Here is a 24,990-nt window from a genome sequence, read left to right on the forward strand (position 1 = left end):
ACCTCCTCTACAAGGAAACCCTACCTCTTCAGGAAAATGTGCACTGATTAAAGCTGTCAGCATCCAGAAAGAGTTATACAGAGGAGCTTAACTTGGCACGTTAGAGCACGTCACACTAATGTAATTGCTAGTGCTGACCCTCTGCCTTTGGGCGTGGAGCACAGTGTCTATGTCACCACTGCAGTACTGGAGAGGATGCCCTTCTCCTGGCTTACCTTTTGTTCAAGTCAGACAAAAGTGTGTTGTGTGTCAAACTTGAAGAGCATCTCAGACTTTAAACCATTTTTTTTCACTCGCTGTGTGTTCTCTTTGCAAAACAGTAGCTGCACGAGACACAAAGAACTGTTGCTCAAGATGCTTGATTTGACAGTAAAAAGTTATAGATTAATAAATAGGTCAGGGACAGGCAGGATAAAAATACCAAAAAGAACCAGATGGATCATTGGTGGAGCACAGTGTGATCAAGGGTACATTTATTTGTGACAGACTATGCACACAGGAAAATCAGATGTTTCTACTTGTCTGAGTGGCAGTAAATTTGCGCAGTATTACTGAAGTCTGGGGTTGTACATGCACAAGTCCTGAAGATCAGACCTCTTTGCTAAGTGTGCTCTCTTTCTCAGCTAAGCTCCAGCCTATTTAGTGAGTTAATACCCCACTAGCAAAGCCTGCCTGTCTTCCCAGCACATTCCCCTGAAAGTGAATAAAGAGGTGTTTTCCCCCTGCAATTGAGAGAACCTCCCCATGTGCCCCTGTCCCTTGTGACTGGAGTTGCATGGGAGTGGGAGCCAAGCCTTCTACAGTACTGCCACAGTGAAATGAAAGTGTTGCGCGCTGGAGTCAAACCATAGCTGCATTTAAAACTTGCCCTCAAGAAAAGATGAGGTCACTCTCACTAAGAATAAAACATTTTAATATAAACTTCCATCTTCATCTTTACTGCTTTTACAGGGAGGATCCAGCTGTTCAAGTGTGACTTTCTTCCCCTCTGTTAGCAATTTCAGGAAATCAAAATATGTGTTGGGAGAAGTGAAAGCTTACAGATTTGTGACCATCTGGGATTCATCTCCTGTCCAGTCTCCAGAGAGATCATGCTTTTCAGGGCCCTATGTACAGGCAGCTGTATTTGAGTAGCATTTCTTGTAGGCTGACCATTTCTTGAGAACTAGATTCCAAACGTCTCACGTAACTCCTACACATAGGTAAAAACAGCTGCAGAAAAACTAAGATTGACTTGGTCTATTTTTGCCCCAGAAGGTGTCACTGAAGAGCCAGGAAAGGTGCGAGTTTAGTAGTAGTCTTAACTGGGGTCTTAACTGCAGCCTTGAGAGGTGGAGCCTGGAGGAGGTTAGAAGCAATTTGGAGTCAGAGATTCCTGTGGCTACTGGGGAATGAAGATCTGGAGAATTTTGCATCAGAGAATGAATACCCTGAAACTTGCAATGCTGTGTTATTCCTCAGCTAAGTCATCTTATGGTCTGCAGCAAAACTAAGTGATTCTTGGGAGGTGGTGGAAAGGGGTTCATGAGTTTGGAGGTGCTTTTTTTTATAACATACCTTTAAAGGAATGCACTTATCTTCTTGCTCTTTGCTTCACAGCTGTTGTGTAAACATTACACTGTAAAGCACAACTGTCATGTTTTTTGCATAGTCTAGGTCTTTAGGCCCTTTCTTACGGACGGGAGGAAAAGCTGAGATTTTTCTGTCCAATTGCTTTGCTATGATTTATTACAGATTATTGGTAGATACAGAACTAGCACAGATTTGGCAGTGATGCAAGAGGCCTCAAGAAGCTTGCAACGTGAACTCAACAAAAACCAACTAGTTATATACATCAGGCTGGTGTGCTCTCCCTTTGGAAAAGGTAGTTTGATTTACTGTTTTAAGTCTTTCCTCTGATGTTGGGAATCTTACGACACTTGATCTGATACATAAAGCAGAGACATTTCAGATACCTGCCTCCATGATGGGCACTGGGAAGAAATTCCTCAGTAATGTGGCTGGAGTAGAAAACCCTTTCAACCAGATATTAAATACTCTGCTCTTAGCCAGTCTCTTAACTATTGTAGACCAGGCTGTGATTTGATGTGGGGGTAAGATTATCCTATACCAGCCTACTGTGGGTTGCTGGTTCCTTCCTCAGAAACATCTGCTACTGTCTGAGGCAGGATAATGGACTAGATTATTGCATCCATGTTCCCATTCCTGGGCTTTAAAAAAAAATAATTGGAGGGTCTTAAAAAAAAAAAAAGAGTGGTTTAGTTGATAAGTCAACCTATATAGCTGGCACATTTTTAGCCAGTTCTCTGCTCTTTGGGGTATTGATATTGCACATCCTTTCCTCCAGTTTCCAATAGCATGACCTCAGCTGAGTTGGTTTATCTTACCTATAGTTTAATACAGCACAGCTTTTTGACATATTGTAACTCTCTGAGGTAAAGAACAAAGGAGAGAGACTAAATTTTCCCTGACAGAGCTATATCAAGTTCACTGCTCCGATGGATTTCCAAGGTTTGAAGGAATATAAAAAAAAATTTCCCAAATTCTCTAAAAAGTGTGTGTTCTTTTTCATAAAAGCCATTCAAAGTTTCACTTAAGTGAAAATTCAAATGTTTTTCCTAACCTTCTCAACACCAGGTGAACCATACAGACTGTAGGTATTTTTAATGGTAGAAATACCATAAACTCATAGAAAAGTGTAAGAAAAACCTTTACTTTGTTTCAATAAAAAGAAAATAGGATGGAAAGCCCCACATTTTTGATGACATAATGGAATCTACACAGTGACATTCTGCTAAAAAGTTAGGTGTTCATATTGAGGCAGTCCAGCAAAGGAGACTTGCAGGTCTCAGTGCTGGAATTTTGCCATTTAATCTTTTCTCTGGCAGATTAGCACAGAGATAACACAACCTCTGTGCATTGTTATCCACAGAAATAAAACCTATAAGAATTTGTTCAGCCGTACTCTCCACTTTATTTATCCATTTTTTTATTTCAGCTGCTAATCTGCTAAGGATTTCAGCCTTTGGCTCAGGGTTATCAGAATGGCATTGTGAGTGGATAACATCTGTTTCAGCTTTCATCCATCTAGAACGCAAGCATTAATCACTAGAAATGGAGTGTGAAATGGAAAGAAAAGTTAAATGCACATTTGATTCTGAATGCTCTCAGAGAAAATGTCTTTCAGGATCTGACCAGAGGGAGAGCTTTCCAGAGCTATAGCTGGAGTTGCCAGTGCATGCTGCATGAAAAGCTAGTCATATTATCTGACAGAAATTCTGCTTCTTTCAGTTTGTTTTAAAGACACAGTAAAACCCTGCCCTGCCTCTTCTAAAAGAAATAGTAAAAACAACTAATCCCAAAAGAGTGCATCTGTTTAGCTCAGTTTGGTTGTGGTTATCAGAGTGTGGAGACAAACAAACCTTCTCTTTCCAGGCTTTCTGTGCCCCAATTTGTACCTTTAGCCCTGAGCTGCTTCAGCCTCATGCTGCAAATGGGATGCTTTACTGGGGTGATGAGGAATAGGTAGAGAGGACTAGGAACAATCTTGGACCATGACACAATGAGCTGACTTAATAGGCCTTTTCTGTCCCAGTTTTCTAGATTTTGCAGATGTGGTAGGGAACAGTGTTGACTTTTTTACTTGTCTGGCACATGTCATGGTAGCTGGACTCTTAATTTTTAAGTGACTTAAAGAACAAACACCAGTCCTGCCAGCATGGGAGCAATTAGGCATGAGATACTGACAGACTGCTTAATTTTCTCTGCAAATTCACTTGCAGGTAGAATATTTAAATCTCTTTAGTGAACTTCATCTACCTCTAGTTTCCCTTCCAGCACACTTTCTCCTTTTGTCTGGTAAAGATTTGCTTTCTTAGCTAGAATTATGAGTTTCCAGAAGCAGCACTGTTGGAAGGAATGCATAATCAGTAAATCAGTGTTCATGTGATGGCAGTCAAACAGCTACTGCAAAGAGCTGTCCTGTTTCTTTTAGGAGGTTTTTTTAATCTTTACTACTCTAAGCGAATTTTCGCAGCGTTAACACCCACACTTTGGGTGGTTAATTGGGCTTGTGGCTAACTGTGTGTACTTCTCTAGCAGTTGAACAATGGGCTGGATTTGCTCCATGTTGTGAGGATTTATGTGCAGGTACCCTTTCTGCATTGGAGAACGTGTTGGTTGTTCTGGTGGCTCTGGCAAGCTGGAGATGGAAGATGTCTATATTCAGACCTAGCTCATGGTATGTGTTTTGTATGTATGCCCTTCTGCAGAGGTGATTTCCAGCTTCGCTTCTCACATCACTCGATGCTCAAAAAGCTGGCAGGAGTTAATTTCTGAACTCCTCAGAGAAGGCTTCTCACAGAATTCCTCCAAAACCATGGAATACAATTCATCCACAGCTGTCAATACTACCTCCTTCTGTCAATTTAAAATTCTTTTTCGTCAACAGACAATTGACTGAGATTGTCAAGGCAGAATTCTGTGCAGTACAATGAATTCAGCAGATGACCTGTCCCTGTTTCCTTTATCATTCTTCCCCTTTGTTATACTTTGAGACGAACTGCTGTCAGCATTTTAAGAAGAAGTCCCTGAGGAAAGCCACTGTAGATTATTTAAAACACCCCAACAACTCTTGCCCACCCATCAGGTCAGTGCTATAGCTCTGGAAGGACTCTGAAAGAGTCCTGTTCCCAGAGCCTAAAAACAGTGTCTTTCTGGAAACAAGAGAGAAACCTGCTGACAAGAGTATTATTTCTCTAGCATTTCAAAATTGAGCCCATGTCTAACCTTTTCCTGAAAAATCACTTCATTTGGTGCCCCCCCAACCTCAACTTCCTTGCAGTTTAACAGTAGGTAGACTTAAATACATTCATTTTTATGCATAGCAGCAGCCAAGCTCTGTATTCTTCAAGCTCTGTATTCTTCAAGCTCTGTATTCTTCAAGCTCTGTATTCTTCAAGCTCTGTATTCTTCAAGCTCTGTATTCTTCAAGCTCTGTATTCTGGGAAGTGTTTCTGCAGGCCCTTTGATTTCCTTGTGTGCTTCATTAAGAAGTGAAATATATAATGTTTACAGGCACTACAGTTACAATACTTGTCTGCTGAGTTGGCATCTGTTCAAGTGAAGGCAAATATGCAACAGAGATCAGTTCAGTCTGTCTTCAAACTCGGCTTATTAACATGGGATAGTTATAATAGAAAGGGGAAGGGAGAGACTTCAAGCCTCTGTAATTAAACCAGCAGTAGATCCCAGAAGGATACTTTGTGTCTGAAATCAAGGCCTATCTTTTTTACCATATATTGCAGCATTTTCTTTAAGCTATTCTCACAAGATCCAGTCTTCACCTAAAATTAGAATGTCCAGCCTGGTCTAACATGGATCATCTCATTAGACCAGTAAAACCAGGAAAAAAACAACTGCATAGACAAGCTCACAGGTATCTATTTATATTCACTTTGTGTTTAGAAAGGTCCTTTCCTATTTTAACAGAACAGAATTTACTTTTACAAGTGACCTGTGAGTCTGCCAAGGAACTGCCAGAGATCAAATCCTTTATGTTTTGTGGAGCTGATGCCACTTACCTGTGCTTTGAGTAAGAACTGAGAGTCTGCCAGCTCCCCGGATAGTGTTCTCCTACCTTTCCATCCCCAGCCTCGCTCTACCAAGAAAGCTTTTCTTTCTGTTAGGAAAAAAAACAAACTAGAGATGAGAGGGGAAGAGAAATTATTGCCAGTTCTTGACCTTATGCTTTTAGGGTTACATTATTTAGGGTGTATCTTACTGGTTTCTTACAAAAAAGGCGTAGAAAGACATTTATTAGGTGGGTTTTTTCTGCACAGGCAACAGCCTAAACACAGAATAGGGGCACCATCTCTGACTGATTTGTCTTTTCTATAAAGATAACTTTTCTTCTTTGAAGGTCTTTTTAGTTTTAAAATATCTTCCATTCTGTAAACTGGTACTTTTAGAAATTTCTTGGGTCTTTTTAAGGGAAAATCTAATGAATCCACAGTAAAGCAATAGAGAAGAACGAGTCAGTGACTGTGTTTTTCTGTACAAGTTCTAAAGTGCAATGCTGAACTGAAATGAAATATTGTTATTTGTATCAGAATAGGAGTAATTGCAGTTCTAGACATGGTAGGTAAGACATGTACTGACGTCAGGAGTATAAAATGTAAGTAAACAAAGTCTGTGAGAAAGATTCCATTTTGCAGATGAAGAATTGTGAAGGAGTAAAAGGTTTGCAAATAGAAATTCAGTATCAGAGGCCAGAACCAAGACCTGGTCTGATAAGGATGTTATTTTCCTCAACAGACCCTCCTTTCTTTCCTTTGGGCTCTGGTTTTTGTACCAGCTCACAGAACAGACTTCTTGAAACTACTTAGTATTCATCACAGATGATAGCCTTGCCATTTTGTGAAAAGTAACATCTGTTCAGGGAGAAACTGTGTGTACATGTATAAGCAGGTTTCCAAGACATGTATTTCAGAGAAGAAAACAATTTTGCTCAAATATCCCTAAAATTTACCTGCCTACTCAACATAATTCAGTGACCCAACCTCAGAGCAATCTTCTCGGGTAAAGAAAAGAACACATAATGATGTCCAGACCCCCAGCTGACAGCAAATGGTATTGCTCCATTGCAGATATACTCCATTATGGTTTTGCTGCCTGATAAAAAGAATTTCCTGTCACTGGCAAATAGAATTTTTCAAAACCAATTTATATGCTGGACTTCTCTCTGGCTTTAAGCAGCAGAGCCTTGTATCCATGTCGCTGCTGAAATAGGTACTCTATGAGCTTACTGAGTGCAGAACTACTGAGTTTCATCTGGTTTCACTGGAGAGTTTGACAGAGCTGTGAAGAGCACAAAGTTTTGCTGCAGAAGCCCAAGCTGTCTGAGATGCTTGGCACAACTCTGATGAAAACAGGTTGAATTTTAAGGTTTTAGTATGACCCCACACCCAGGAAGCTTCACTTGGATTCTGCTCTGCTTAAAAAAACCCTTTTCCCAAGGGTTAGTTAGGGTACTTTTGAAAAGTACTATAAAATTAGCTCAAATGCAATTATTTGTCTACCCCTGAGGCCAGTTAAAGAGAATATTTTATTCTACTCTTTATTCTACTCTCTCTTCTGTAGCCAATGGGAAACAGGACAAGGATTAATTGCATGTCACAGAGTCTCTTGTTCTGGGTAGCAAGAGATCATGGATGGTCTCAAACTCTGGTTTAATTCCTATATACCTGATCAACATTACTCCTCTAACTGTAAAAATATAAATAATAACACTTTAAACTGATACATTTAATATATTTGTGTTTATACGACAATATCTCGGTCAATGTAACCAAAGGTAGCATTTGTTGTTCAAACCTATGGTATGTTTTTCATTGAAAGTCACACACCACAGCAGGCCTGATTTCACTCTATGAAGGCATCAGGAGACATAGTAATTGGCAGTGGAACAATAAAGTTCATCAGGGCTAAAAATAACTTTATTTGCAAAATGATGGAGCAAATATCTATAGTTCTCTGTGGCCACTGCCAGGTCACCCATGTGGACATCATTCTTCCCAAGTTCTCCCACTATTTCAAGACCCCAATAGTAGCTAAATCCAGCCATCTTCTGTGAGAGTGCCTTGTGTTTGGACTTCCATAGCACAGATCTAATCAGTGACTCTGGGATCGAATCAGGTCCTTTGTAGCATGAAAGGGATGGACAATTTGCTCTGGAACAAACTTTTGTCTGTTGTCCTTTTGGGCTGTTAGTCAGAGCATGGTCTTTGATAGTGTTAGAGCTGTTCTGGGGAAATAGATTTTTCTTTCAGGCTTCAGTCTTTTGTGTTTTGCTTCTATAGCTGTGATTTATAGAAGGAACACCGGACAGGTCTCCCTGTCTGAAGCAAAAGGAGGACAAAAATACTGGCATCCTTCTGTGCAGACAAACCAATAAGGCAGCTGCCCTTCAGCAGTAGCAAAAAATATTATTGCACTTTCTCTTCCTGATCTCCTTCAAGCTCCTGTGGGAGTTCATGGGAGGCATCAGCAATAACAAAGAAACCTTAAAATGAATTGCAACAGCCAAGGAGACTTTTTTGCTTGATCACAAAGGGAGACAGATGATGGATTTCAGAGAGAAGAGCAAGAAAGAAGCTGTGAGAGGTTCCATAATTTATTAGAGATGAGTTGGATGCAAGAGTGAGTCATGAGTCAGGCAAAATAAAAAGGGTTAAGTATGAGAACAAACATATCCTGTAATGTTTGGAAGCAGCTGCAAGCTTGGGAATATGATACAGTGTTATGACAAAGCTACTAATAGAGCTGATTTGTGACTCTCTGGCCTGATGTCCAAATCAATAAGATACACTGGAAGTCAGGAAAAAGATTCAGCCATCTGTAAGTCAAAATGCCCCTCTTTGGAGAGAACGGCATAGTGAACAAATTGGAATTAAACTGTGGTTTCTGTGTGTCTAGATCCAGATCTATCTATGGACAGAGTATCAGTCAGTCAATACATAACTAAATATGTGTGGAGAGACTGGTACTGGCTTATATGAATATCTGTGTGTCTACATTTATGAGTCTGATAGTAAAATCTTTTAGATACATGTGTTTATATTTCTTCTCACTGTAATATTTCCTGTATGACAATAGAACTTAGTCCAGACAGATTAAACTTGTCAGCATCTGTTCCAAAGTTTATTTGGGGCAGGAAGAAAAACAAACTAAAAAAACCAAGTTTGACTTCATACAGACATTTCTGATCAGCTGTTGAGGAAATCTGTGATCATTCAGAAACATGTCAGCTATCCATACTGATGCTGATGTTCCAGCCATGCAAGAAGTGCATTCACAAATATATTTGTATGGTCAGATTGGATGGGGCTCTGATCAACTCGATCTAGTTGAGCATGTCCCTGCTCATTGCAGGGGGTTGGTATGGATATGTTTACATATACGTGTGTGGGTTTGTTTTATCTTTCAAGGCTTTGTAACAGCTAGCTTGCTTTGCAATTAGCTTGAAATACGACCAAGAACAAGGGCTATTGGAATGCTTTTGAATACCAAATTGGTTTTGTGTCATGTCTTATCAAGGGTTTTGAAATCTAGCCCAGATTTCACTGCACAATTTGTCAGATCCTGGATATCTCGGCTGCTTTCCAGACTGCTGCTAGCTGCAGAAGGAACCTTGTTCACCAGATCAGCTCAGTGTGTTGGGCTGTTCTCTGAGACTTGCAACTAGTTACTGGCCAGGCCTGCAGGAGCAAATCAATGGCAGCCAAACTCTTTGCTCTATTTTTCACACCAAAGCCATAATAGCAGCGTTCATCTTAATCTGCTGTCTTAGCTTGGAGGAAAATAAAATAGGTTCATGGTGCTTTATGTGAACAGGCTTCAGCTGAACAGTAAGAAATTAGGATCATTTGACTCCTGCTGTGCGTGAAACAGTTTTACCTAATCTAGGACTCCTGAAGGTGAGACCCCTTGAGAGAGAAGTTTATTTTAGTGAGGGGGCAGTGTAGGGAAGGTGAGGTCTACCTGAGAAGTCTTGTTTAATATAAGATACCTAAGATCATAAAAGATCTCTCTGAGATGAGGTCTTGGTAGAAGTAGTTGAAATGACATTGTACTTAGACTCCTGAAAAACACTTCTGGGGTTAAGGTTATAGAAAGCAGTGAACCATCCAAGCATAGGACAGATCATATAGATAAAATAATCCAGGTAAGAGCATCTGTGATCTTTTATCTTGTTACTGACAGGTCTTTAAAGCTGCCTTCAAAGCCTCTGCTACCAGAGACTCTAGTCTTGAACTAGATAGTTCAAGACCTCTTTTGCAGGACCATCAGAGCTGTGAGTGGCTCATGAGACCATTGGAGTCTTAGCCTACTGGGTGACATTGCTGGCCAGATAACCTCTTTGCTGTAACCCAAGCCCAAATGAGGACACGTGAAAAGCTTCTGACCACAGTGTGCGGGTAAAGAAAGACTTTCAGATTATTTACTTATTCTACCTTCTGCAGTGCTGTTCTTAGCAGGGAGCATGGCACTATCATGGCCAACATCCATCACTCCTCACAGAAACGACTCCTAAGCTGAACTCAAGGCAGTCCATAGGGACTATTGCAGACAGAAAAGAACACAGCGGAAAAGGAGATGGAATACAGAGCAGCAGGATCCAAACAAGATCTTAGAATTGTGTTATCTCCCCATTTCAGCAGCAGACTGACAAGAAGAAGGATGGAAGCTGGCCTCTGATAATGCAGAGTGAATATATTAGCCAGGAGAAAAGTTCTTGCTGGCGAGACACTCAGGAAAAATTACCTCTTCTAACAGAGACCAACAAAACACCAAACAACAAAAAAAACCCAGCCAGAAACAGCATCTCAGCAGGGAACACTCTAACAGACTGGAGCTACCACAGTAAACAGAAGCACAATTTGCAATATCAAAACACAGTGGCATCCTGCTCCTTTTGATGCTTGCCCACTGCCAACTGCGAAGTCTTCATGCTGCTGCTTTTATGCTCTGCAATGTGACATCAAGCTCTTTACAAAGCAGACACTCCCTGTATCTGTTACTCACCGTGCAGCCTCCTGTGCAGAGACCCAGTTTTCAGCAGTCATCAGTCACTGAAAATTTTCCTCTACCTTTTGCCACAAGAGGACTCCAGTCTCCAGTGGCTCCAAGGGAGACGTTTGTGGTTTTTTTCGAACTTCCTCAGAGACCCGTTCCAGCAAACTAGCAATTAAGAACCTGGTTTAGCAGCAGCTCTGTTTTTCAAAATGTAAAATGAACAAACACGTTTAGTGTGGACTTACTTTTTCAAAGCTTTAAACAGACAGACTACTCTTTGTTAACAAGAAGCTCCTGCTCTATCCAGCTATGGCATTAAATATTTTTGCTAAGGAACCTTGCACTGGAAAACGCTTATGGGTAAAAGTGATCTTTTTCTTATCATTAATTGTATACAGCTGTGTTGAAGCTTGTGGCTAATGATAAAGACCCATGTTTAATAATGTCTTTTTTAACTTATTTTTTTAAGAGCTTCCTGCTTCTTGCCTCACTGTGTGCCATGAGCTTAAGGGCAAGTATCTTACAATGCTAACAGCCATTCATATGATGTCTGATTAATGCGGCTATGGCTGCAGAGACATTGTAGTAATTATAATGATAGGAATATGATTGTTCCTCTCAATTTCCATTTTAATAGAGGCCAATAAATATGTCTTATGGCTTTTATGGTATTTAATAATATTTCTAGTCATAAATGGGAGCTTATAGAACTATTCTGGATATGTTGGGAGATATAGGAAGGCATAAAATGCAAGTCTTCTGGACTATGCAAAATAAGTACGTATTTACAATTCACATAAGTAGGGGTTGATCTCTGTTGGGGGAAAGAGGAGCTTAGCAGCTAGCAAAAGGTGAAGGATTTGAGAAGGAGGATGCAAGGCAAAGCGCTGCAACCATGTCCTAGGCAGGCTGATGATCTAAGAGAATAGAGTGATCTATCTGTTGCTGCAGCTCACCTCCCTGTCTGCCTTTACCACAGTTTTTAGACAGCACTGATACTGTGTTGTAGCACATCTCCAAGGGTTGTCATAAAAAGACATTAGATATTGCTTTTCACTGTCCTGATTATGAATTCCTGGACTTACCTTACTGGATTGTAAGGACTGGAGTAACGCAACTGAAACATTCCCCCAGCACTAGAATTACAGCTAATTGTGTTTTACTGTTTTTGTTACCCTTGCTTATGATAGAGTTCACACCAGTTTACAAGCCCTCTTAGGACAGAGTTATATTGCTGTGGTGGGAAAGTTAAGTGTTGCGAACACTGGTCAGTGCCCAAAGAAAATATCACAGCTGCAGACCCTCTAAAAGGAAGGCTGGTTTCTTGCAAAGGAGAACTAAAGCCAGAAGAGTTCCCAGCTCTAACTGTCTGGTACATCCATCAGAGAGCTTCTGTCAAAGGGAGATGTGATATCTCGTGGACACTGATGAATTAGCTTTAAGCTGGGGAACTCAGGTGGTCTTAGGACAGAAGATGGTGCAAGGCTCACAGCAAGGCTCACCCCAAGTGCAGGGCTGGGTCATGAGCTCTGTACTCCACATCCACCCGCTTAGGTGTTTATGGGCAGAGCAGGTATATTTGCACGAGCAGACAGCACATAACCAGCAGAACCCCAGCAGATGTCTCTTCTGAATGACTGTTAACAGAACAGACACTAGAGGGCTGTGGAAAATAGTCTTTAAAAATATTAGTGTTTGCATGGTTTAGTTTCCAGGGAGAATGAGTCCAGGTCCTGTCTTTGACACACGCAGAGGGAAGTGATGAATGTTACTCTTCTTGTCTAACCCAGACTCAGACTCTGCATCAGACTCTGATGCAAGGTCTGAAGACACATCAAATTCAATTTCAGGGCTCCCTGGACCACTTCAGAAATGCCATGGCTGCATGATGCAAAGCATCAGTATGATGTATATGTTTCTCTGATGGTCCAGTTTACTCACAAAATATTGACAGTTTAACTGTCAAGCATTTTGTTCTGTGTGTTCACTTCACCAATGTCACATGCGCTGTCCTAGAGCACATAAGAAAACATAAAGTATTATTCTTTATCACGGTCTGTAACTGTTTTAACAGGAATATTTTTGGATGCTCAGTTTTTAAACAAATGAGCTCTGTGTGGCAATGTGGCACTCAACAGATGAAGTACTATTAATCATGGAATGATTAGAAAGTAGTAAGATAAGAAATTGATAAAAAAATAATTTAGTGGAAAACTTTAGACAAAACATTTTTAAAAGGGTTTTAAAAGTGTTTAAAATAGGAATCCGTGGGAACTCTGTGGGAATCTGTCCTGCTGTGATTCGTGTAGGGATGCTAGAAACCGTAGATCTCTGTACCAAAGTAGCCAAGGAGCCACTTCATGGCTTGGTGGGACAAAGCCAATCTGGATGCAGACAGTCCAACCAATGTCAAGTCTATAGTTTAATGAAAAAGTCATTTTTACCAGACAAAGTACTGGCAAACAACCTGGCTGCATTTGAGTGAGCCAACTCTAAAGGCAGAAGGGTGAAGGGAGCAGAGGACACAGAAAGGACCCCACTGTGGCCTCCAGGACAGGAGGCAGCGGGGATGGAGCAGACAGGACAGGAGGCAGCAGGGAGAGGGAGAAGGCAGCATGAGGCAGGGTAAGCTGCTTCAGTCTCTAATACTGTGGCTTTGCCTGGCAGTGCCCTGAGTCAGGGTGATGAGAGGCCTTGGCTCATGAGCATTCTGGCATCTCCTTGCAGCATCCTGCCCCACTGCACAGTACAGGCTTGCCCTTAGGGTAAAATTTTGGTGAGGATTAAGTTAAAATCCCAACCAACTTGAAGGCAGTTGGAATCATGACAAGTCTCCACACCGTGCAGATGATGGCAGAAATCACAACAAATGCAGGTAAATTTAAAATCACCTTCTCTATGCAAATGATTCAGCAGCTTATTTAAGGGGTGGAGAAGGGCTATGGTGATTCTTGAATAGCAGAGACAGTTTAGGCTGTGTGAGCCGTTCATAGTTTAGTTTATGGTCTGTTTATAGTCCTGCTTTGTACTAAAACTTCTAGGAAAGACTAAAAATAGATGGTGACTTTTCCCTCCACTACCATGCTCTACTCCTAGCTAGATGTAGTGCATACTGCTCTGTGTCCCACCAAGCTCAACAGGAGAAAATCAACTACCTCTACAGGCATTGGGTGCATGGGTGTCAGTGATGCAGAGTGAAGCACTGTAGCCCATGGATGGGCTGTAGTTCGCTGGAGGCAGCAAGTGAGAGAAATTGTGCCCTGGTCCAAGTTGAGCTTGCAGCTTTGGATGAATTCAGGATTTTTCATTAAGATCTGGTAGACCTTTTCAATTAATGAGTTGCTGCTCTGTAGCATTGGAAGCTGGCTTCCTGGGTATTATGAGGAACATCAGATCTAGTCGGTCTTTGTCTTGGTTTAGAGGCTGCACACACTAAACAGAAAAAGGATCTGGCTTTTTCTTGAAGGGTGGGGTAACAGAGTGCTTCAGGCACATGGTTTAATGCTTCTGGTTTCAGAAGCATGAGTCTGAGCTTCATGCTGTATTTTGCACTAAAGGTTCAGCTGTACATGGGTGATTCAGACTTTAGTGATGAACGTCAGACTCATGCTAGTCACATTATCTCCTCATGTGATTTTGGTTTCAGAAAGTTTGGGTGCCTTTAACTCTGCTACTCCTTTTCCCACTGCGATGGAGGAGGTATGAAGTCCTGCTTGGCTTCCTTTTCTTGGTTCAGCGCTGAACCGTGCGACCCGCAGAGTGGAGGCGAGAGGAAGCAGCAGTAAAATCCGCGTGGCTAGGTCGTTTTCTGCCGTGATGTTTTACCAGATATTGTACTGCCTGTAAAGTCATGCCTCCCCCGAGGGACAGGCAGGCTACGGCCAGGGATGCGATGATTGGACTGTCCTCCTCGTCTGGAGGAGCTTAGGGGTCCGTGCTTGCCATGGGATTGATTTTTCGCTCTGGATGCACAGGCAAAGCTGGGAGCGTGCCCAGCTGCGTGTCAGGGCTGCATATTGCATGGGCGCCTTTGAGCCACGGCGTCGGCGGAGGCGTGTGGCTGGATGCTGAGACAAAGTGCTCCTGCAGCTGGAGAGCTTTCGGCGTGGTGATTCCCCCAGGTTGGCTTTTCTCCATTACCTTGCGCGTGGCGTCAGTAAACCCCAGGGTCGACTTGCTACTTGCTGGCCAGGGGGTCCCCGATTCTTGTTTAGGGAGTTGGTGCTTTTGCCTTATTTACTCTGCCTCGGCTTCAGCCTCTCCCTGCGTCGAGGAGAAGAAAGGAACAAACTGCGGGGGGGGGGGGGGGGGAAACAGCGACCCGAAGGGAGCCGAGCTCCGGCCAGGGCGCTCCCCGGGGGCGCTCCCGCGGGGAGCCGAGCACCGCGCCCGCTCCGCGCCGATCCCGCCCGGATTTTGCACGTTTCCGTTCCTTCTTTTTTTTTTTTTTTTTTTTTTTTTCTTTTCCCTCTCCTCCCTTTTTATTTTTTTTTTTTCCCTTCCTCTATTTCTCTCCTCTATTCCCCCTTCTCTTCCCTCCCTCCCTCCCTAGCGTGGTTGGATCAGTCTTTTGGTATTTCCTGCCGCCGCCTCCCCCGAGCAGCTGTCCGGCCGCGGCCCGGCGCGTTCCCTTGCCGCCGGGGGAGCGGCTCCGCGGGGCCCACGCGTGTCCCCCGCGCCCCGTCCCACGCGTGTCCCGGCGGCGGCGATGCGGCGGCGGCGGCGGGGAGCGGCGTGCTGAGCGCGGCACCGCGCGGGGGCTCGGCCGCCCCGCACAGGTAAGGCGCGCCGCGCTGCCCCCTGCCCCAACGAGCCACTTCCCCGCCCCCCCCTTCAATAACCCCCAAAGCCATCCTCCCCAAAATACTCTATAAAAGCAAATACCCCCCCCTCCCCCCATTACCCAAATTAATCCATTCTCTCCCCCCCATGACAAAATTGAAAGGCATTTGCACATCTGCTGTTCTCCTCGTCTCTCCCGCAAAGCCAGGCTGCCTATTTTTAAGTATAGCGTGGTACCCCAGAGCGGCGTGATTTCAGTGAGAGGCTGAGCGCTGGCAGCTCCGAGAGGGTAACCCTGCTGCCTCTGCCCGTGCTTTGTGCCCAGGTTGTGTGCCGCCGTTTCTGTGTGTTGTCTTTTGGGATTTGGCGATGGGAACTGTGGGGTGCTCTCCTACTTCTCCCTCGGCCCCCGACATCTCTGCATGGCAGGGCTGGGGGTCCAGCATGTGGCCGATGTGGCATGTGGGATGGCGTGCTGTCAAGGAGACATGATTTCTTTAGATATATGGGCATATCTGGTAGGTGGAACCCGTTTTTAATGTATTTCTTCCAGGATGGTGGGGAACAAGTAGGGAGACTGCATTGTTCCTAATTGGCTACATTTGATTGAGGATGGCAATTACCTTTCCTATAGGCACTTGTACAGATACCATACTGAAGACCATATGCATTGCTATCTAAAAACCAGATAGACCTGAGTTTGGAAATGCTTTTAGCTTGCACTAAGTGAAGCGAGGCAGCTTGTCTGGAGAAATAAATATATAAGCACATACAACTGTCTGCTGGATCAGAAACCATGTTTTTCAAGTGTTATGCAAACCTAAAGTGTTGTAGTGTGAAACAATTGTTTAACATAAGCGAGGAGGAAAGTTCTTTAAGCTGTGTAGTCACCTCCTCACTTCATCTAGCTGCAGCAGTATCTTTGTTGTCAAAATATTCCTTCCTCCTCTTTGCACTGATGTATAAGATAACAACAGTATTCAGCAAGGTCTGTACAGCAGGGAACAGCCGCTGCATTGGATGCGTCCCCAGCTGCCACCTTCCTTCTTGGCAGCAAGTTTCCAAAGAGGTGTGAGTGGGGAGGGAGAGAGAGAAGCCTCAAGTCACCTCTGCTGTGGCTTCCCCTCTGTTGGTTGTTAAGTTTTCTTGCCAAAAGAGGAGAATGTCTGTTCTCAGCTGGGCAGTTCATAGTGGGATGGTGGGTGACCCTGGGAGTGTGCTGGGCAAAAAGGGTGACAGCTGAGTTGGGCCAAAAGGGTGTGGGGGCAGCAGGGGACCCGATTCAGCACCAGGGTTACTTTGTGCCGCTGTTGATCAAAGTAGTGATAGCAGTTCTCTGATTCAAGGCGAGTAATGTAGACCATAGTCCTGCCTGTTTTGGTTTGAAGTGGACAATGTGAACCAAAGACATGATTTAATCATGGTGCTACATGAATGTAACTGAAAGGCGGATTTACTGCTGTAATCTTTTCATGGTACTTAATTTAATTTCCATGTGCTTTATTGCAACACTGATTCATCAGGTGAGTGGGAGGAAGGCTTGTACAGTACAGGTGGTTCAGTTTTCTTTGTTGGGTTAGATATTTAGCAAGGTGCTTTCTTGGCTACAGCATTGGAAAAATGGCTCTGTGTCTGATACAGTGCTGTGGTTTAGAAGTTGGGATATCTCTAGGGAAAGGCCATTCCTGTAATCTGTAATGTGCAGTGTTTGAAATCAGTGTGCTGTGTTCAGAGCAAAACTGAGACTCGATTGATTCATATTATGTTCTTAGATCATAAAAATTTTAGTTAAGCTAATCTGAAGTGGGTTAGACTGACTTCACATCCAAGAGAGCTGTTATCAGCTGGAGGCAATTATGAGATTGCCAGTGTTGCCAATGGTGAAGGTCTTTTAGGGCTCAACCTGGGTCTTAAGAGGCAAAAATGAGACTGCCCTAAGTGTCAGCAAGGCCCTGTTGCTTCTGAGACGAGGAGCACAGACCTCCCTCTGCAAATGCACAGATTTCTGCTATTCGATCTCTTGTTTTATTTGGGGAAAAAGCTGCATTTACTGTTTTTTTGCCTGATCTCCCTGCCTTTGAAGCATTAATAGCACAGTGTTTTCTCAGCCAGAAATGCTGTTCCTCACGCCTCCACTCCTCAACATGAGAAGTCTCTGGCAGCACGTGGTAGGTGTTTGTGCATGCCTGCTGTGGTTACTAAGGTAAAGGAAACACAAGAAGCAGCTCAGGAAATGGGAACAATCCAAATGCCAAATACACTTGGGTTTGGGCAGGAATGACAGTGACCTGCCATGCCAGCCTGTCTCAGTGTAGATCTGGGCTTGCTCACTGCTCATGCAGGCTCTTGACTGTCACTGCTGGTGTTTATGCTGTGCTTTCAGAGCACCGGGTGTCTCCAGACTGAGCAAACTCCTCCCAGGTGCTGCTGCTGCGTGTGGAGCGCTCAGCCCTCCTTATGGAGCAATGTGGTTGTGGTGCATGTAATTGTACAGGGCTGTGTCTAAATCACAGGTTCTGCCTTCATCCCAGCCCCTCCCCACCACTGTGGCTCTTTCTGGTCATGCAGTGAGGGAGGAAGGAGACAACTGTCCTGAAAAATACACTTTTGATAAGTAGCTGCTGAGCCTCTCTGTGGGACTAAGGAGCAGTGTACAATCTGCCCAGGTTTTCACAATTCTGAATTTTTTGAATACTCTGTCTCTACTCAAGGTGTAGGGGGATTGTTGTTGCATCAGGCAATGTATATGCATTTGTGTAATACAAAAAGATCAAGGGACTAGAGGGGAGAATTCCGCAAAATTGGAAGCAGCTAACAGCAGGCTAGTAAGAATTACCTGTAAATGGCTTCTGCCCATCACAAAAGGAGAGTGATGTGAAAAGGGGATTTTTTTTTTTGGGGGTGTGTGTGTTAGAATAGCCCAGCTGCACGTGTAGTGGTGTTTTTTAATTTCTTGCAACCTGCATAAGAACCACGGGCATATCCCTTGTTCTTTAGTCTCAGTTTTCTGTAGTGTTTGTAGAGCTACAGTTGAAATTGTACCATTTTTTTCTTCATGCTTCTTTTGGATTGAAGGATTTATAGGTGTATAAATCAAACTCTGAATTGAAAAGGCTCTGTTCTCCTCCTTGTTTAATAAATAGCCAGGTGTATACCTATGCTTTCCTTTTGCAGTATGTCACTGAGGTCAGTGCCATGCACCAATATCAATTACCTTATCCTGCTAGCAGTCTTCTTGGTAGTAGTTTTTGTATGTGTTTTGCTAAACTCCAAGCCAAGCTTCAGCTTACTGGGAATTGACTGTAGGGCTGTATCAATTTGAGTATTTTGGCAAATCAGTTACCGTCTGTATGACTGTTGTATCAGTAAAATTAACCAGCTAAAGGCAAAAAAAGAAATAAGCACATCCTTAATCAACTGGGATGTGTGCAGCTCTCCTTGTGGGGGGAAAAAAACTCAACATGGAGTCTGCCTGCTTCATCCTATCTAATCTGTCAGTGAATCAATCAATGTGAAATTGTACCCCCAAGGAATAATGCAATAGCTATTCTGTGTGTATTCTCAAACTGGAATGCTACTGTAGTAGAGTCCTGAAGGGTATGCTGTCTAAATTGATCAGGAGAGGCCAAGATAAAAGCAGATTTACTGTTTATCTGTCAGATGTGGCAGAAAGGCATCGAGGGCTGAAATGTCTCGTTGTGTGTTGAATGGAAGGCTTAATGTGAACTTGATCCTTCTGCATCCCAACACTTCAAGAACAAAAGCAGTGTCCTGCTAGCTCTCCTTCAGTTTTTCTCATGGCAAAAACATGAGATTGCTCTAAAAGGCATTTTAATTTTCATGCTATTGTGCTTTGTTCCAGACAACTGTTCTGGTGTCATTGCTCCTTCCCACCTTCAGTGCTGCAGAGGCAGCTTGGCTTTTGTTACCTGTGTTGTTTGATGCCAGTTAAGAGTGCTAAGCCTTGCTAGCATTGCACTGTTCAGTTGTTTTGCTCTTTTCTCAGATTATAATGATGGGAAATTGTCTCCTCACAGCAAAAAATTGCCACATCCCAGTGAGGGGAGGAAGGGAATTCTGCTGCGTGGAGTGGTGTGTGTAACTATTGCTCACTGTGGCAGAATGAAAAGAACTATTTAAGTTTCTTGTTTTGTTGTTGTTTTAATATTTTTGCACTTCTTCTTTTTGGTATGATTTTCAGCATCAGGAGAAAATGACTTTTATATAGTAGTAGGAGGTGACCAAGGCTTTTAGACACTTTATCAAACATTGCACAGTTCACTCAGGGAGCTGCTGCTGGCTTAGCTGTAAAATCCCTGAAATCTGAACGTGACATTGCCACTGGATTTAGTACTCGGTCAGGGGGGTTATTCTGGCAAGCTCCTGGCGCAGATGCAAATAGATGAGATTTCCATTTTATAAGATGAATCTTTGTGTCTTTTCTTGCTGTGTTGCCTTGGAAAACAACCTCACGCAGCGCTCTGAGCCTGACAGTTGCTGATGCAGTGAATAATTATTTTCCCCTTACCTTACTAAGGAAAGAAATATGGATTTTCAGATAATTTCATGATCTTTTCTTTCATACGTGTGTCAAAGACAGTTCAGTCTAAGCAATTCTTAATTTTTTTTGGTAAATCTGTAAATCCTCACTTGAACTTTGAAGGCTTTCTGTGAACAATGAATGCACCATACAAATTACAGCACTAGTGGACAAGGCAGTAATTTAAGCTGCCTTCCATGGAACCTTGTTATAGTCAATCTAGACCAGGTGTGTTAGGCATGAAATATGCAGTCTTTGTATTTTTCAGTTTTGTTTAAAATAGATTTTCTTCTTTCCAGTTTAACATCTGGCCCATCCATTTAACATTTGGCCCATCCTCCTTGTCTTGCTTTCTTTCTCTGCCTTAGTAACCTTCCTGATTGAAGAGGAAATGTAATTTCATAACAGTCTCTATAAATGGATTTTTTTGTTTTGTTTCAATTCAGGATCAGTGGATGCAAAACAAGGCTCAATTTTTTTTATTTTTTATTTGTCTAGTGTGCCACCCAGGCTTTGATGCCTGTAATCAAACTGCTGTTACCACTTTAATTTCTCTCTGGACTCCAGGTCATGGGAGGCATATTGGCATACCTGCACTTGCTTATTCATACATCTGTGCATTGCAGTAGACTTGGGGATCTCCAGTTTTGGACAGGGCTGGAGGCTGTGTAAACCAAGCTCAGACTGTCAGGCATCTAACCTAATTCTTTCCAAGCTGGTGTTCAAGTTCTGGCTTGTGGAATCGCTCAGCGTAGGTGCTGAAAGCTTTCTTTTCCAAGAGGGTGAGATGTGCTGAGAAGCTGCGAGGATCCTGTAGCTGTGAGTGTATCTGAGAAGTGTAGTGTAGGGTCTCTTGTTCCTGAGTACCTTGAGAAGGTACGTGGCCAAGATGTGTTAACATCAGCTTTCTGTGCCTTTTTCATCTTCTCTTATGCCTGCCTGAATTACATGTTCTTTGTCGTCAAGGTCTCTTATGATAAGTTCACACAATGCCTAGTGCTGTGTGGTCTTGGCTTCTGCTGGGGTGTTCTGTAATATAAATAAAAATAATCCCATTGTGGAAGCAAGATCCTGAATAACTCGTCTAAATGAGCTAAGAGAGTGGGTTGCAACAGTGCAGTTTTATTCTCTTCTTTGAACAGGTGCATCCCCATGAGGAAATAAAAGGTAGGTAGGTAGGCAGGGACCAAGTGAGAAACACTGAACAGCAACAGACTGTGACTCAGAAGCAATTTAGCCATAATAATCCCCACAGTGCTAAAGATTCCTTTTCCCAGAAATGCACAATATGCTGTTCTCTGCCATAAAGCTGTCGTCAGCTGACATCATTGTGTTAACATAAAACTTGCTGTTATCCACAAGATGCACAGTTAGCAGAGTTCCCGTGCCAGCTGCTAATTATTACTATATTTTCCCAGTTGTTGAAAACCAAGGTATTAAAGATATTTCCTGCTTAATATTTTGTTCCTGATGGCTAGTATGCTTACATTGTGTTAAATATAATGCTTCTAGTACTTCTAGTATCAGTTCAAGTATTACCAAGCCAGCATTTGATTTATTTATGAGAACAGAATGACCATTTACCTCTCTTGGTAGTAACAAATACCTATCGTAAATGCTTTGTCTTTTTTTTTTCTTTCTTTCTTTTTTTTCCATTTTTTTTTCTTCAGAGTAGCAGTGTAGTAATGTATTGCTTTTATTTTTTGTTTATCCTGGCCCTCTCGAAATCTGTGTGTTTTCCCATTGACTTCATGGCCAACCAAATGCTTTTCATCCTGTGTGTCTCTTGGAGAAATCAAATTATCGATGCATCACTAGCCAGGGAGAGCTTTTGCTGAAAGCATACAAAGGCAATAATTTACCTTGTTATTTTATAAAATGCAGATTTTTTTCCCTCATATTAAAAAAGGAAACTTTGTTAAGGTGAATGAAAGTGAACAGAGAATGGGTGCTCAAGTCATGTCTCCACAGTGTGAGAGAGACATCGTGATACCATTAATGAGATTCTCCTGTTTTCCCTGGGAGATGTGGTGTTGAATTTAGAAATAGAATTTGAGCAATTTTCAGCTGAATATCTCACTTTTCTGCTCACTGAATAGATACAAACCCTTATTGTTTAATACCTAGCTTCACTTTTAACTGATAGAGTTTCATAGAGGTAAGATAATAGCTTTGAAAAAGTCTTTTTTCTAGACACTATTTAATTTACTGTAATTATATTAAGTGCTAAATTGAAAGAGGCTTTTCTAGTTAAGACGAGGATAATGAATAGTTGTGCATTATTTCCATAGCCACAATGGGGAAAGGAAGAAGTAATTTAAATTTTGCTCAAGACAGAAAGAAAACCTGCATCAATGTGGTCCTTAATAATTTATTTTCCCATCTCTATTGCTGACTCCCAGGTTTTGCTAGAAGAGCTTTCTGCCCTTTGTACCTCAGGGATGCAGCACTTTTTGAAAGGAAACAGCAGGCACTCCAAGTGAAAATGACTGTGGAAATAGAGTGAAGAAGCAGATTGCACCTTCAAGCCAAGCCTGGAGCTACATAAGCAGGGGTACACATAGCAAATGCCATTGCAGGAGTCAGCTCTGGAGGAGCTGCAGTGTCACATGGCTCCCCGGAGGCTCCGCTCCCTCCCTGCTTCGCCCACGCTGCAGAGCAAGTCATAGTTTGCTGCTCTTTTCTGCTTGTAGCAAGTTGCAACAGCTCAGTCCCCGGGCAGGTTGAGTGGGTGCACCCCAGCTCTCTGTGCCTGATGCCAGCAGCCACCTCTCCTGCTCTTTCCCATCCGGAGCTGGGGACAGTTTGTGTAGACAGTTGCTTCCCTCTGGCTCCCTCGTTTGAGTGCCTGAGCAAATCACAAGGTGTGCAGAGTTGTGTATTCCCTTTAAAAACCCACCAGCTCTTTGTTTTGGCATATCTGGTGCAAATGAGAACAGCATCGTTATGCCACTTTTAATGTGAGCTGCTATAAACACACCCTACCTCCATGTGGATAAAAGTGATTTATTTGGGGCAGGATTTTACTGTGTCTTTGGAAACTGAAGCTGTCGAGGGGAAAACCAAACCGTGTTCCCTCGTTTATTCACCTCTGTACCCTGGGGTCCAAGACACCACTTCTGTGCAGTATTTCCTGCACTGGCTTCCCTTGTTGTCCTCCTAGGACTACTGCCAAGTTGATCTACAGGGATTTATCCCATACAAGCATTTATCTCCTGGGAATTGCACTTTGGTCCTTCTCTTATCTTTCAGAATCTATCAAGAGTGCACGTGATTGTACTTGACACTTGTGATTTTGGCTGGATGTGAACTGCTGGGGAAAGGCAGGGTTTATTGTGTGAATTATTTCATCTCTTGAGCATTCCAGGCCCCTGTCTAAAAAGCATTAAGCAATATGGGGCTTTTTGCTTGCTTTAATAGAGGGTCTGTGTCAGCCTCACTTGAACTCTCAAAAAGCTGAGTAGTAAAGTTCATACCATTGTTCCAAATTCATTGAAATGCAATATGGGAGACTTATACCAGTATAAGCAGGATTTGATTCTAAGTGGATCAGAAATATTCCCAATAAATGTTCTGATTTTTTCCCTTCTTTCCCTGCTTCCCTTACCCAGTAATTTGGTTCTTCTGGATTAAGACAGGTTGAGACAATGCAAGTAGGATAATTTTGTGGTTAGGGCATTTGGCTTTGAAGTCAGGAGATCAGTGTTAGTTCCTGCTTCCATCACAGGTCCCGTATAGCTGTGGGGAGATTGCTTTTACCTCTGTGACTCTGTCTGCACTGGAAGAATAACAAAGTAAGTTTTGGAGTTGGGTTTTATTTATTTTCCTGTGTTGGCCTACGAGGCTCTGTTATGAGAGCAGGGAGAAGGTCTGATCTCTTCTTGAGGTTATTTGGCCACGTCTGCCGGCCCAGTTCCAGCCAGAGTATGCCTGTTTACTCTCTGGATAAAGCTAGTAGGAAATCTTCAGGCCCCTTTTTTAAAAATTCTTTTTTTCCCACTACCACTCTTTTGTCATGCTTTTTGCTTTCATTTAACATCAAAATTAAATGGTGAGTTAAATAGTGTAGCTTTTAATAATGCATAGAAAATGAGCTGAGCTGTGCACATGGATGGTGCCCATAGGAAGCCCTGAATTATCCCGTAGTATTTTTAATGGGCAGTCCTACTGTGCTGTGAGCTGTTGGCTCAGGGAGTCTGTCTTAGATGAGCTACCAGATGAGACTCCCAGTACTGTAAATGTCTGTGCCATTTAGCTTTGAGTACCAGAAAATGAAACGGCATATGAAATAATAAAAAGGTTTATTTTACTGAAGTCAATAAAACACTATTTTCTTCAGGCTGGTTTGGAAACAGACCTTATAAGAATTAAGTGGAGAAGAAATGTTTAGGGGCTAGAAATGTTTAACAAGCAACACAAGCTGCCTGTCACAGGCTGCCCTGCTGCTTGCTTACAGTACTCAGGCAGCCTGGAGAGGGACTGTGCAACACTTGGCATGGTGATCTCATAGGGTCCTTATCTGGTGAGCAAGTGGGCTCAGCTAGAAAGGCTGGAGTTTGCTTTTTGGACAACTCAGCTTTTCTTTGCATCCTGGATTTTAAAGGCAGAAGCATCAATCCTGTTGGGCTCATTTGACTTTGTATGTGCAAGCCACTGGATTTTAGCCAGGGATTCCTGCCTCATCTCTAGAAATTTCTGTTTGAATTAGAGCATTTATCTTAGGCAGGCAGTGCATTGTAATATTTGTTGGTGATTCTTTTGTGCTCTTCAGCAATGTGTGCAAAAGGTAGTTTTCTTTACAATAACAGATAGGTACTTTCTCTCCAATCTGGATTTTTTTCTACTTCATTTTTCCAGCTTTCTGACACCTTTTCCCTCTGAGTGATTTCAGGCTATGATCAGGTGATCCTTAAAGTGTCTTCAATTGGTTAACTGGGTTGAACATCTTGAATCTCTCATTGCAGTTGATTTAATTCTTGGAGACAGCCTTACAGTTTTTTACTGGGTCTTTTCCAATTTTTTATTATGTATTTCAGGTAAAAATGAAGACTGCATGTGTTATGTCAGCAGTGATCTTGTAGCTGTGACATACA

General features: G+C 42.6%; 1 protein-coding gene across 5 annotated transcripts in view; it reads left to right on the forward strand.

The window, feature by feature from the left end:
• Positions 1-24,990, forward strand: part of OSBPL5 (oxysterol binding protein like 5) — a 177,471-nt gene that overhangs the window by 22,986 nt on the left and 129,495 nt on the right. The window contains exon 1 of one of the 5 annotated variants that reach the window (XM_032690057.1): positions 14,279-14,696. The exons of 3 other annotated variants lie outside the window; for them this stretch is intronic. The gene's annotated coding sequence lies outside the window, so the exon portion shown is untranslated. Of the gene's footprint in view, positions 1-14,278; positions 14,697-15,172; positions 15,354-24,990 lie in introns of those variants that run through there. One more of the 5 variants, XM_032690055.1, reaches the window with a different exon arrangement.

The sequence above is a fragment of the Chiroxiphia lanceolata genome, chromosome 6 (genome assembly GCF_009829145.1).
Source record: "Chiroxiphia lanceolata isolate bChiLan1 chromosome 6, bChiLan1.pri, whole genome shotgun sequence".
Taxonomy (NCBI): Eukaryota; Metazoa; Chordata; class Aves; order Passeriformes; family Pipridae; genus Chiroxiphia; species Chiroxiphia lanceolata.